The sequence below is a fragment of the Fistularia commersonii genome, chromosome 7 (genome assembly GCF_037954325.1).
Source record: "Fistularia commersonii isolate RoL2024-O1a breed Wild chromosome 7, RoL_Fcom_v1.0, whole genome shotgun sequence".
NCBI classification, from domain to species: domain Eukaryota; kingdom Metazoa; phylum Chordata; class Actinopteri; order Syngnathiformes; family Fistulariidae; genus Fistularia; species Fistularia commersonii.
The window spans coordinates 20660847-20673929 of record NC_141290.1 but is presented as its reverse complement, the minus strand read 5'-3'; the positions used below and the strand labels follow the sequence as shown (position 1 = coordinate 20673929).

At 39.5% G+C, this 13083-nt stretch overlaps 1 protein-coding gene across 3 annotated transcripts in view; it reads right to left on the bottom strand.

Annotated features, from left to right (window-relative positions):
- dag1 (dystroglycan 1) overlaps window positions 1-11180 on the bottom strand; it is a 30699-nt gene extending 19519 nt beyond the window's left edge. For 2 of the 3 annotated variants that reach the window (XM_086150280.1, XM_086150281.1), the window contains exon 1: window positions 10134-10492. The gene's annotated coding sequence lies outside the window, so the exon portion shown is untranslated. Of the gene's footprint in view, window positions 1-10133; window positions 10493-10669 lie in introns of those variants that run through there. The other variant, XM_086150278.1, reaches the window with a different exon arrangement.
- Between the last annotated feature and the right edge of the window lie 1903 nt (window positions 11181-13083).

The window sequence follows — 13083 nt, the reverse complement described above, 5'->3', positions numbered from 1 at the left end:
AGCTGGTCAGGATGCTCTCAATGGTGCCCCTGTAGAAGGTGTGCATGATGGGTGTGGGGGGTTTTCCTTGCTTGAGTTTGTGAAGGAGGTAGAGGCACCGCTGTGCCTTCTTCATCAGTGATGTGGTGTTGGTGGTCCAGGAGAGGTCCTCATTGATGTTCACCCCTAGGAATTTGGTGCTGCTCACTCTTTCCATGGCAGCACCAATGATGGTCAGTAGGGCATGCTTGGTGTGGCCTCTCCACATACCAAGTTGACAACAATCTCCTTGGTCTTGCTGATGTTCAGTAGGAGGTTGTTGTCTCTGTACCACATGGTTAGAAGGTCGACCTCATTCCTGTAGTTATGTAGTTATTCCAAAGTTATGACGTCTGGAAACTTCACCATGTGATTGGTGTTGTAGGTAGGTTTTCAGTCATAAGTCAAAAGGGTGAAGAGCAGGGGACGAGCATTCAGCCCTGGGGGGCCCGTGTGATGCTGCTCTAGATGTTTTTGGAGACTCGTGCTGCTTGTGGCCTCTCAAAGAGGATGTCCAGCAGCCACTTGCAGGGGGAGGTGTTGAGCCCCAGCTGTCGTAGTTTGGTGATCAGCTGTTGCAGGATTATAATGTTGAACGCTGAGCTGAGGTCCAGGAACAACATACTCACATAATGGTGTCCAGGTGGTTGAGGCCTGTATGGAGAGCTGAGCAGATTGCATCCTCTGTGGAGCGTTTGGCCCGATATGCAAACTGGCAGGGGTAGCTGGGAGGATGGATTTGATGTGCACCATATCAGCAGTCCTGAAGAGCAGAGGTGGCCCCATCTGGCAACACCCGTATCTGCTTTCAAATGGGTTTGTAAGCCGGCATTAGCATAACAGTGCTGTGGTCAGAGTCCAAGGTGGGGGAGAGGGGAGGACTTGTATGCTTCTTTGTGGGTGGTGTAGACCAAGTCCAAGTTGTTGTCTCCTCTTGTTGGGAAATCAATATTCTGGGGAAGTTTTGGGAGGAAAGCTCTGAGGTCAGCGTGATTAAAATCTCCAGCAAGATGATGAATCCATCTGGGTGTGCTGTCTGTTGCTCATTGACGGCCTGGTACAGTTCAGTAGGTGCTACATTCCTGTTACTGCTGTTGGAGGTGGCAGGAATGTAAACTGCAACTAGCAGAATCTCTGAATTCCCTTGGAAGGTAGAAAGGCACTTAATGATCAGAAAACTCTCCCAGTGGTGAACAGTGTTTGCATAACCACCACAGCATCCTGGCACCACGCGTCACAGCTTTAAAAACAGACTCCACCACCATTAGTCTCTCCTCCATTTACAAGGGAGTCATCTACCAAGACCCATCACAATGAGCTTTCATAGCTGCCATGGAAAGGAAAGAGAGAAAGTAGCAAAGTAGCACAATGTCATTATTTCCTGGTAAAATCAAGGTGGTAGGGGAGAATTTGTTATGAACCCTGGGAGTAAATTGCAAGAGAGTCAATACCATCATCAAAGCAACATGGATATGAAAGTGCAAAAAAGCAGTTGAAAATAAAAACTTTGCTTTGGATAGCAGACACCTGGTGACCATAGAGCTGTCCAACTAGCAGTACTGTGACTAGACATACATCAGTGGACATTGTTGTTGAAAATATATATATATACTGAATACGGTATGGTGCCTCTTCATGCCCCTTTGACACCTGCCTGTTGTCTTGAAACTTCAAAGTTGTCTATACTGGATGCAAAACCAGGAACTGATTGGTATTTTTAGATAACAGGGAGCTAAGACTTAGCTGTTGATTCAAAGGCAACCAGGTTAGACAAGTTACAGTTGCACACGAGAACCTTTATCGTGTCTGAATCCTGCAATTTCTGCTCTGCTTGTAAACAATGGAAGGGTATAAACAAAATGCTTCCGCTCAGTCACACACACCTTTGCTTTTGATTCACATATGCGTTGTGCACTGTATCATCTACAACTGACTATAGCCCTCTGTGAGTAATAAATGTATTACAAATCTTCTGTTGAATCATTTCATTACACATCTTACAGCAGGAAGAATATTTTTCTCGACATCATATATCTGACACAAAACATGTGCAGAACCACTGCTTATAATTTTGATGCAATCACATTTATGAAGGTTTTTTTTTTTTATTATTTATCTGATTTGACATTTTAGATATATGCAATCTATCATAGAATGACCAAAAAATTTAACAGGGCCGGTCATCCTTTGTTTAATTTGTGTTTGAGAACTCTTAGACATTTTGATCTGACTACCAGTTATTACTTACAAATTACAGATAAAGGTAATATTGGAACAACACAGTGCTTGAAAGTTTAAACTTTGACATTTTGTACAAATGTAGGATTTGAGTAGAGACTTAAATGACAGTGTTATGTATATCACATGCAACAAATATCAGGTGGGGCACTTCCTAATAGACACTGAAAAGCAAGATAAGGACAAGAAAAAAGTTCCTTTTTTGTCATTTTTTTTTTCTTGTGTCTTCTCATTGTCCCATAGTTGGTTCATTAAACACTAGATCTGAAAGGTTTATATGGAGAGAACTGGGGAAAGGTTTTGGTTTGACACAACATCTTCATTACAGGAACTGATTTTCTTGTTTTCCACTATTTAAGGGTCAAATGCAAGACGTGGCTTATAGTTATCCACAGACACTATCCAGTAATCTAATCGGCCAAAAGATCCAGCAAACAGAGAAATATTTAAGATACCTAAAATCTCACCAGCTGAGGTAGCATTTCTCCAGAAGACTCATCTTGCTGAATTAGAGGCAGTTAATTTTCATAGATTAGGTTGGGTCAGTATTCTATAGCTGACTTAACAAGAAGTGTAGGGGAGCAGTTTTGTTTTACAGAGTGGATTTCATATTTTTAATGCAACAAAAAGATGAGAAAGGAAGACTTTTGGTGTGAAGACTGTACTAAATTATATACATTTTGTGTAGCTTGTGTAACATATGCTCCACCCAACAAAGGACTTCATTGTGTTTTGAATAGAAGATCCTATGAATGTAAACCTATAAATCCTATAAATGTAAACCTGTGTGCCTCAGAATGGAATGGATGTATGTCTACTCATGAACAATCTAAGACTTGAGGGAATTTGGAGATTAAGAAACTCAACTTAATGTCATAACAGATTAAAATTCCATAAACAAGTACAACTCACCAAAACAACAGATCCTGATATCTAAAAGGATAAATCAAATAATGGCAGGTCACACAATTTGTGTTATTGTGCTGTCAGGATGTAAGGGGATAGTTGATATACCACTTTTCAAGGTCCAAAACTTGCTTGTTTACTGAATCAGGGCCTTTATAGGCTCCTTAAAGTAAAAGTTGGTTTCACAGAAAGAATAGGTACAGTTGAAGAACTTAAAGCCCTTACAAGGGGCAACTTAATAGTACACAATACCAAAAGAAAATGAGAAACAAGGAATAAGTGGATGATATTAGAACAGCAGCTAAAAGAAAGTTAATTTGCATGACTTTTTGATGACTCAATAAGGAAGCAACTTTGTGCAGTACATTAAAATTTGACTTGAACAAGGTCCAAACCAGGAAGGCCGGATATGCACTCTGCAGACAAAAAATAGATTTTTTTTTTTTTTTTTTAATGAAGCAGGGGGGAGGGGGGAGAAACAATTCCAATAATAAAAGCTTCATAGTCCCTGATATTGGATATGATAAAGGATAAACAGCCACTAAAATTAAGTTAGCAATTGGGAATTTGACTTTGGGGACCAATCCAGATACTAATAAGCTGGAGAATTTTTTTCACCAAGTTTAAACAGGCTGTCTTGAGATCAAGTGGACAAATTTGAGGAGCCAAAAGAGTAACAGAAGTTAGACCCTTAATTAAATGAACTAAATCTTTGGGATTCTGCAGTTAACCACTGGAGACCTACGACAAAATTAAACAGAACTACAGGCACTTGTTTTAATGTATATGTATTCAAAATTTTTCCTGGGTTGACAGGTCTTTTTCAATAAGACTAATATCAGTGGTCCTCCAAATAAAGATGAATCCAGTAAGTTTAGTCATTGTGGATTGTTAAAAAAAAAACTGACTAAAATCCGGGCAACTAGACTTTGAAATAATATTTACAGGTTATGTTGGTTGGGTCATCTTCTGACTAACCAAAGACTTCAGCTAACCCTAGTTTGGATGAACTTCTAAGAAAGCACCACAGTGGCAGCCTTTCCATTTATGCTGTATTGTCTTTTGATAGGGTATTTCTATTTTTGAATAAACGTTTTACAGGCCTTTGGCTTTGCATTTTGTATCAGGTTTTATTAGCTGGGTCAAAATGATCTACATCTCAGGTTGGAAGCATTAGTCCTCACCAGCAGAAAAATGATTCCCTTTTTGTCAACCATGTCAAGTAAGAAAAGGACATCTGCTCTTGCTTTTATTGTCCATTTTTACAACAGCAAAGGCACAGATAGGAATAAAACAAACACGCATAAAATATTCCTCAGCCCCTACTCTTGAGGATGTAACTGAGTTATCACACTAGAACAAGTACTGCCATAAGTTGAAGATTGTGCAAATGTCCATGGGTTGTAATCAAGCAGTTGTAAGCTTGTCCAGATTCAAATGAAAAATATCTAAGATAAAAACTGTCTGGAGGTGAGTTCAAATGTATTATACAGTGATTTTTTTTCCCCAATACACCAATACTTTGCAATGGTAGGATGGGTGGATAGAATGAATATCTTGGATAAATGGAAATCAATAAATCATACCATCTAGCAAAGAGTTATTACAATTGAATTCATCGTAGCAAACCCAAAGTAAAATTATATACCAGTGATACTCTCCACATGCATTTTGAAGCACAACAATCAAATAATTGAGGACTATTTGTAGAAAGGAAAACAAAAAACTAGAATTACTGCAAAAAAGCTCCAGGATCAAAGAATATACGGTAGCTCAATTTTTCCTGACATAGAATTTGAAATCACAAAGCGAGCCAAACTTTGGGTCAGTGATGGTTCACATCTCAAAAAAAGTATAGGATATCACAGCCCCATTTGGGTCACTTGAAACCTTGTCAAAGAACAAAATAAATAGCCCAGACACTGGAGAGGGCAACCTTGTCTTATAGCACTCCATATGTGTGCTCCAAACAACACAAGATACTTAGAATACAAATAATAATAATAATAATAATAATAACAATAATAATTTAAATAGATTAGAATCTCCGTTGGTGGAAAATCATACAGGGCAGCATTTGAATCAGAATGGAGACCTATTTAAAGATGGTTTTAATTGTTTCAAGCAATCGCTGATGATTTTATGTCTAAGAGAGAAGGGGCTGTTCTTATGTTTGCTTGTTAAGCAGCAGAATACGTGCCTCAAGCATGTTTAAATCATTCTTTGAGTTACCCCAAACCGCTCACTTAGTGTCAACCTCTTTATTACAAACAAAATGCTGGTCACAGTCAATTATGACTGTGAAATATCTAATCCAGGATATCAGAGATGACATGGGGGGGATATATACGGTGTTTCATTGGGAACGCCTGAGGAAAATTAAATGACTCAGACACTTTCTCACACAGTTATTCTTGTACTGCGATTACTTTTTCAAATTGCGGACGTCTTTGAGCTGATTATAGCTATGATAAATTGAGAGAAAAGAAAATATTATCAGGGTTTAGACAACTATTTGAATTACACATCGAATGGTATGTAATTCAGGGAGAGGGAAATTAACTTCTGCTTGATCCATTCAACATCTCACTGTCCTTCAGCATGATCATCTGATTAGACTGTTGATCCTCTATACAAACAATGTAAAAATGCCCCACCCATGTGCATACACATGCACTGGCACCAAGCAGCAGACAAAGGTCAAGGTAAAGTAGTGAAGGACACATCTTCTCTTCTGTCACTCAAGCCCCTCCCACACCCTGGGGTGAATCATCAAAGCTGAATTGTCAATAGAATGAGGGGGTAGATGAATAGATGAAGGGCCACGGACAAAAAGGATTGGCTACAGCATTGCCATTTGAACTCTACCCTTACTTAAAAAGATTGTAACCCCACTTTTTCTCTAACTTCTTCATCATCTTCTTCAAATTCAAAACAAAACATGATTCATCATGCTTTTAGGGGAGTTTGTAATGAGTTTTAAGTTAAAAAAAAACAAACAATCTATTCATTTATTATATTGTGATTCTTGTGTTTTTCATGTCTTTTGGCATTCAAAAAAATGGTGATTATTATAGGTAATTTTGCTATCTTATTTGATTTCTTGTAGATTTTAAGACATTTTCCTAGCAGATTTTTTTGTTTGATAATGGATGAAAGGACATCAAGAAATTCACCAAACAATTAAAAAAAATATAGACAGACATATTTCTGCTATGAAGCTGCAGCTCAAACAACTGAGCTGTAACTTTCCACCATGTCTGCATTCAAGCTCCGGAAACCACATGTTGAGGCTTGTCATCCCGCCGCTCCGTGTGGGAGCGCTGCCGCCGTCGCCATGGTGACTGGCTGCTCCTGGCACAATGGGGGAGGGGGAGGTCTTTTCGGTGGATGAGTGAAGGAGTTTAATGGTTTTGGACAGAAATTGGCATCTTTTTACTCAAAGGGCAGCTCTCCACTGCCTCTAGGAGACGCCAAAATTATCCCAATTTACCTCATTGAAGTTGAACTTGGGTTAGTTAGGACCAAAGAAGTTTGCTTATTTTTTTCTGATGATGTTTCAATAATGTCTCAACATCTTTCGGAGAATTTGGACGTTACTGTGATCTTTACTATCAGGTCGTTTATTGAATAAGGTTTCCTGCTCTTTTGGTTACCTCTGTTTTTGCTTCATTTAAAATATGTAAGTCATTTTTCAGAAATAAGCCTGGTAAATTACAGCTGACCGTCAGTTAATATTGAATTTTGGTGAAATTATCTTCAAATGTAATATTTTTGCTGTCTTTAACTTTTTTTTTTTTAAACACCTGAAAGTAAGCTCTTCATTTAGGATTTGGTGTTCATGTCTCATGATTCTAGGCGAGCGTTTGCATGAGTGTGTGTGCCCACACATTACTTGCTAAGACAAATGCAAGGAAATGAGAACTGAGGGACGTTGAATCTAACAGTCAAACGCAACAGAGGATGATCTTGTGAGTGTTTGTACGTGTGTGTGCTTGTGCACATATGTCAACACTCTCAAACAAGTGGAAAGACTTCAAATTTTACACTTTCAACAAGTTCTGACATGACTGTCTCACTAGAAAATTCCTGCAATGGGTCTCCCACACACGCACGCACACCTTTAAGACATTGATTTTGGGGGGGGAGACAATCAAAACTAAACGTAATAAGTTGGAAAACGAAACAAATAACAGGACTAACTAAGTAATAGCTTATATTAAAAATGAAATTTCTACCCCATAAGCAATATTTTAAAAAAATACCATTTGTTACATTATACTTTTGTTTTCATTTGTAATTTATTTTTATGGGAGAGGGGTCCATGCTCTCAATTCTTCCAGCAATCAAGGTTTTAAAAAAATTCCTTAACCTAAGCGTAAAAAGGTCTAAGACATCCAAAGGAGGAGGTTGATCTTCCATTTTCAAGAGGAAAATTCCATCTAACCAAAATCCTCCAGAAAAAAATCCATCCAAAAACTCAGATTAACAATGGACAGATGTTACACTGTTTAGAATATGTTTGACTGTAAAATCCCATGTTGGACCAAAAACCCAAAAAACTCAAATAAAACAGTTCAGTAAGAAATTGTAAATTGTAAAAAAAAAAAAAAAAAAAAAAAAAAAAAAAATCGGATCTGAGCAGTAAGTAGGAAATTATCTGAAAAACTAATTTGAAATGTCACACAGAAACAGACTGAAAAATGTAAAGAAACTAATTGGGTAGAAATCAAGCAAAAGTAGTGAGGAATTACCATAAAGCTTAAAGAACAATAATAACATAAGTGTTTGTGAGTGTACGCGCACACACACACACACACACACACACACACACACACACACACACACACACACACACACACACACACACACACACACACACACACACACACACACACACACACACACAACGTACTGTGCTGTATTGAAATAAATTAAAAGCATTTTACTTCCATGGTAGCTCCTCCATAATTTCAGGCCCAAGAAATGTCATAAGCAACAGTTACTTATATCTACCAGGAATTTGGAGTTCCATCCAAGGACTGAGACTTCTTTCAGAGGCCAATATACACAGGATTTACAGGAGTTGGAGGTCGAAGTTATGCTGGAAAGAAGTGACGCCTGTTCAGACAAACAGAAAAGTTTTACACCTCAGTGTTCAGGCTGCTTTGCAACCAGGTGTGTTTGTGTCCGTGTTCTACACTCCGTATCCATATATATTCTAATGCAGACACTTTGAAGCAATCAGCCTTCAAATTGGCTCAAAAATATATCAAATATAGAGAAACTAACCCAAAGTGTTTGAGGGGCTTCTTTTGAACACCATTCCAAGGTAAGTTTCTAGTACAAATACCTGATAACAAGGATCTTAAACATTTGATGTGACAGTTTTCAGATCCTGGTGAATTTTCATACAACTAATAGCTTTTCCAGTGTCTTCTTCTGAACCAAATATGGACCTACAACACACACACACATATCATTGAGTGTAAAAACAGTCAGGGATTTAAAACGTCATTTCGACAAAACAGCAGCTCCATCAACATGACACCTGTTTCCACTTGCACATTAACTTACACTAGTGTGCGTGTCCACACGCACGCACGAATACATACAAACACACCCACTCACACTGTTCAGTATGCTCAGCTGCAGTCTCACTTATTTGCGTCACAAAGCAACAGAATGAAAGTTGTAGATCTCAGTAGAACCCAACACTACAATAAGACACTAAAAATGAAACACATTATGTTTTTGAACTTAAAATAGAACTGTGGCAAGACAGTGACAACTACTCAGCCACATTCCCCCGGGAGAGAGTCAGGTTCCCCCATGAGGCAAATATTGAGCTGCTCTGTCTGATGCATAAAGGGTCAGACATGGGAGAGAAAGTTTGATTTTTAACCTTTATTTCATTGCAAATCAAGATTAATATCTAATGTCCGTCTATGTCAGGTTTCTGACGATTTCCACTCAAGGACAAGATTGTTTTTTATAACCGTAAGTATGGTTCTTTTCCACACTTGCTAATGCTGGCTGACCTTTATATCATCGCATCAGCTTTTGGTTTTTTTTTGAAAGGCTCAGATTTCCTTCAGAGTGAAATATATTTAAAGACCTCCAAGCAAGACGTTTAGGACCAGTATGGATACCAGAGGTCATGCCTGAGAGACCAAAAGTCCAAATGAAAGTATCATGTTACTTCAGCCTTTACAGGTTCATCACCATGTTCATCGTAACTGTGTGAAGACCTTGGCCATCCGACATCTACAATGAACAGAGTCACAAGGAAGAAAAGACTGGTGGACCCCAAGAGTGGGAGCATTGACCATCCATTAGGGGCCATTCCTCAAACTGGACACCCTCCACCCCCGAAGCCAAAATAGATCATGAACACTAAAATACCCTCCACCCAATCAGGCCAGATGATCCTCACTGAAATCAAGCTCCATATTTCGTATTAGCATAGACTTGTCTCTTTATTATAAAAAGCAGTCAGGGACGTAAGTTTTTTTTCTAAATTACTTTGCAATTTTGGTGTAAATCTTCATGGGCCAAAATTTAGGGCTTGTAAGTTAAAAAGATATATTATCCTGATGATCTGTTTTTGTTTTATTTTTTTTCATTTTTATTTTTATTTTTTTGTTGTAGCTCTTATTTAACGACCCAGTTTCCAGGGATCATGCTAATTACTGTTTTACTTTCAGAATATGTTGTAATTTCATTTATGACATTACAAGGGCCTTCAGCTCAAGAATATATTTCCATTTTATTGAAAAATGATAAGCTGGTAGGTCCCCAGCTCGCATCCGTTAATATGTATTCATACAGATCTATATCTATACATACGTAGTCTATACAATCATATATATTATTGATTTCAAAGTGACCAATTGCTCAATATAAATGAGAAACATGCCAGAGAATGCGCGACCCCCAAATTGTTACCCCCCACGACCCCGGTCTCTCACCCGCAGCCATACAATGTAGCCCCGCCGCGGCCTCCCGGACCGCAACTAGAGGCTTCGTTGCACCTGTTCCAGGAGTGGCGGGGTCCCAGCTGTCCGGCCGTCGGTCAGACAATACCGACAGACACACACCCGGTACGGTTGGGAAGGGTGGCGAGGAAACCGGGGAAAAGGGCAAAAGCGATAGGGAGAAAGAGGGGGAGCAAACCAAGAAGGCAGCAGCAGCTAATGACTGCTCCAAAACCTCTACAGGCTCCTCAGATGCACCGTTCAAATGAGATTGGAACCGGAGAGTTAGATTCCCTGCGTCTCCTTAAAAGCGACTGATCAGCAGTACAGAATGGAAACCGCGGCAGATAAAAGCGAAGTAAATAACACATGGACACACAGGCGCGCGCGCGCGCGCGAGAGAGAGAGAGAGAGAGAGAGAGAGAGAGAGAGAGAGAGAGAGAGAGAGAGAGAGAGAGAGAGAGAGAGAGAGAGAGAGAGAGAGAGAGAGAGAGAGAGAGAGAGAGAGAGAGAAAGAAAGAAAGACTGACCGTTAAATCTCCTTGGTTTTACGTTCGTGCCGACATTCCCGGTTAAATCCTCACGACTCGCGTTGAAGGCGCGGCGGCGGTGGTAGAGGATTTCCTCTATTGGACAAATAGAAGATATACGGCGTTGGTGTCGGATCTCCGCAGCCGTCAGAGCGAGGACTTCTAAACTTAGTAGACGGCGGTGGAGCCTCTGCGAACTGGGAGGAACCCTGGTGGCTGAGACGGAAGGAAATCCTCGTTTTTTGCGGAGATGTTCGGATCGGAATAATTGCGCGGGGCGGAAAACACATCACCCGAATACAGGCTGGACTAGCTGCTCGGTCCACGCCGGTATTGTCTGATTCACGCGACGTCCGCGACTCAAATGTCCGTTGTACCGTGAAGCTATAGGAAGAGATTCTGCCGGAGAAGGAGAAGGAGGGGGTGACGGACAGGCTCCTCCCCCTTCACATATTTACTCTCCTTTTCATTTCTTCTGTCTTCATTTACTTAGTCCTTCATCATTCATCTCTGCGCGTATGCGCGTGCGTATCGAAATGAATGCGGGACCCCTCGAGTCCAGAGGCGCTTCTGATCGCGACGTCACACAACTTGATTTCACGTCATGTGACGCGAAGGTGGTGTGAACTCTGAAAAATGAGACGAAGACGATTTATTTATCCTGGTTACATATCAACAGTAGTGTTTATCATTCATTTCACATAAATATCCAATTCCCATTAATATAAAGTATATTTTGTGTGGTTATTAATATTATTCTCATATTTTTGTTCCAGTAACTTTTTAAGATATCAAACCGCTTACCTCCATCATCTATGATGTTTTTTTTCTGAAAATGTCGATATTGTCTGTTGACAAGAAACACACTCCACAAACCTAAAGACGCTGAACGTTATCTGTTTTTCATTTTTTCTCATTTTTTTCAACATGTCTGACATTCAAACATATGAAAGCACTGTTTGCTTCCAAGCTGCCCTCATACAAATATGAATTATATTTAAATTGTAATTTTCTCTAATGCAGCAAAGGCAATTTATTGATGCAAATTTTTAATTGGACCTCAGAAACACAAGACCTTTGGCATTTTTAAGGCAAAACTAAGAAGGAAAGTACCAGAGAGGACTATTGAAGATCAAAAGAAAGAACCTAAAAATTGTCTAAAAATCTGTTTAAACCATTACAAAATCCTATTAAAATGAGCAGGTAATCCTATATTATCTATCAACTGAGTGCAGAGGTTAACAGCTATGTATAAACAGTCTAATTGTAGCTGATAGGCACCAAACCTAAGAGCACAATGACAAGTCAGATATCACTTCAGTGGTCAAAAGAGAAGGAAATAATCTGAAGCTCTGATGAAGATAACAGGCTGGCAGATTGCCTTATGACCTCACTGTTTAGTTTCAACATCAAGATCCTGTCCATCACCGCTAAATTTTTACTCAGAACTAAATTCTCCACTCCCCTCAACAACTGAACCTTCTGGTGAAATCAGGGAAGAATCTATATCTCAAATTCGTGAAAATAAGGCTCATTCTCAGGCTAGCAGCTTAGATGTTCTCATCTAACTGGTTTCTCTTTCCCTGTTGCAAAAGACATTTGTCATCATCAAGCAATGTCATTGTAAACATTAAAATTGCAAGTGAAGTAGTTTGCTCACAAAATCAACTTAGGGCTCATTTATTCTCAACATTAAAAATGCATCAGGACATAGGCTTCTGTCCATCCTGTTTGTTCATTTAGTGTGTAAATCTTTTCTCTTTCAGTGAGAATGCAGATACAGAGCCAAAGGCAGCAAACAGAGCAGTACCACCAGGAGTTGTGGGGGGCAGTGTTGCACAGTTTGCTCAAGTTGACCAGCAAAATGAACAGAGAACAAGACAAAATGCCATCATAACAACCGGGAGAGCACTCGAGTGTCCACATACCACAATTTATTTAAAGGGCCAACTCACCATCACTGTCTACTACACTGACTATTTTTATTTCTCTTTCTTAGAATGTAGATGATCACAAGCTCCTCCACAGTCACCATGTTTGTTATTGTCTGAAATTGAACAGGATACTTTGAAGTGAACTCTGCACTGTGTCTAAATGTTCTCCTTGTTGGTCCTGGAGGGACTCTGGCTTCTTCCTACAGAACAAAAATATGTAGCAGAATAAATAAAGATTCTAAACAAAGATTCAATGTCCCTGTGGTTGACAAGTGACCAATCCAGGTTAAAACAATCTTCTCCCTCAATATCTGCTGGGATTGGCTCTAGCAACAGCATAGGCTGTACACACTAAGAAAGCAGTGTGTCAATACAGTAAGTTTCTATCATGTTACAATGAAGGTCTGATGTCACCATGGTGAGCAGCAGATCATTTTGCAACTTTGAGATAACAATAAAGCTCTGGCTCTAAACCATTTG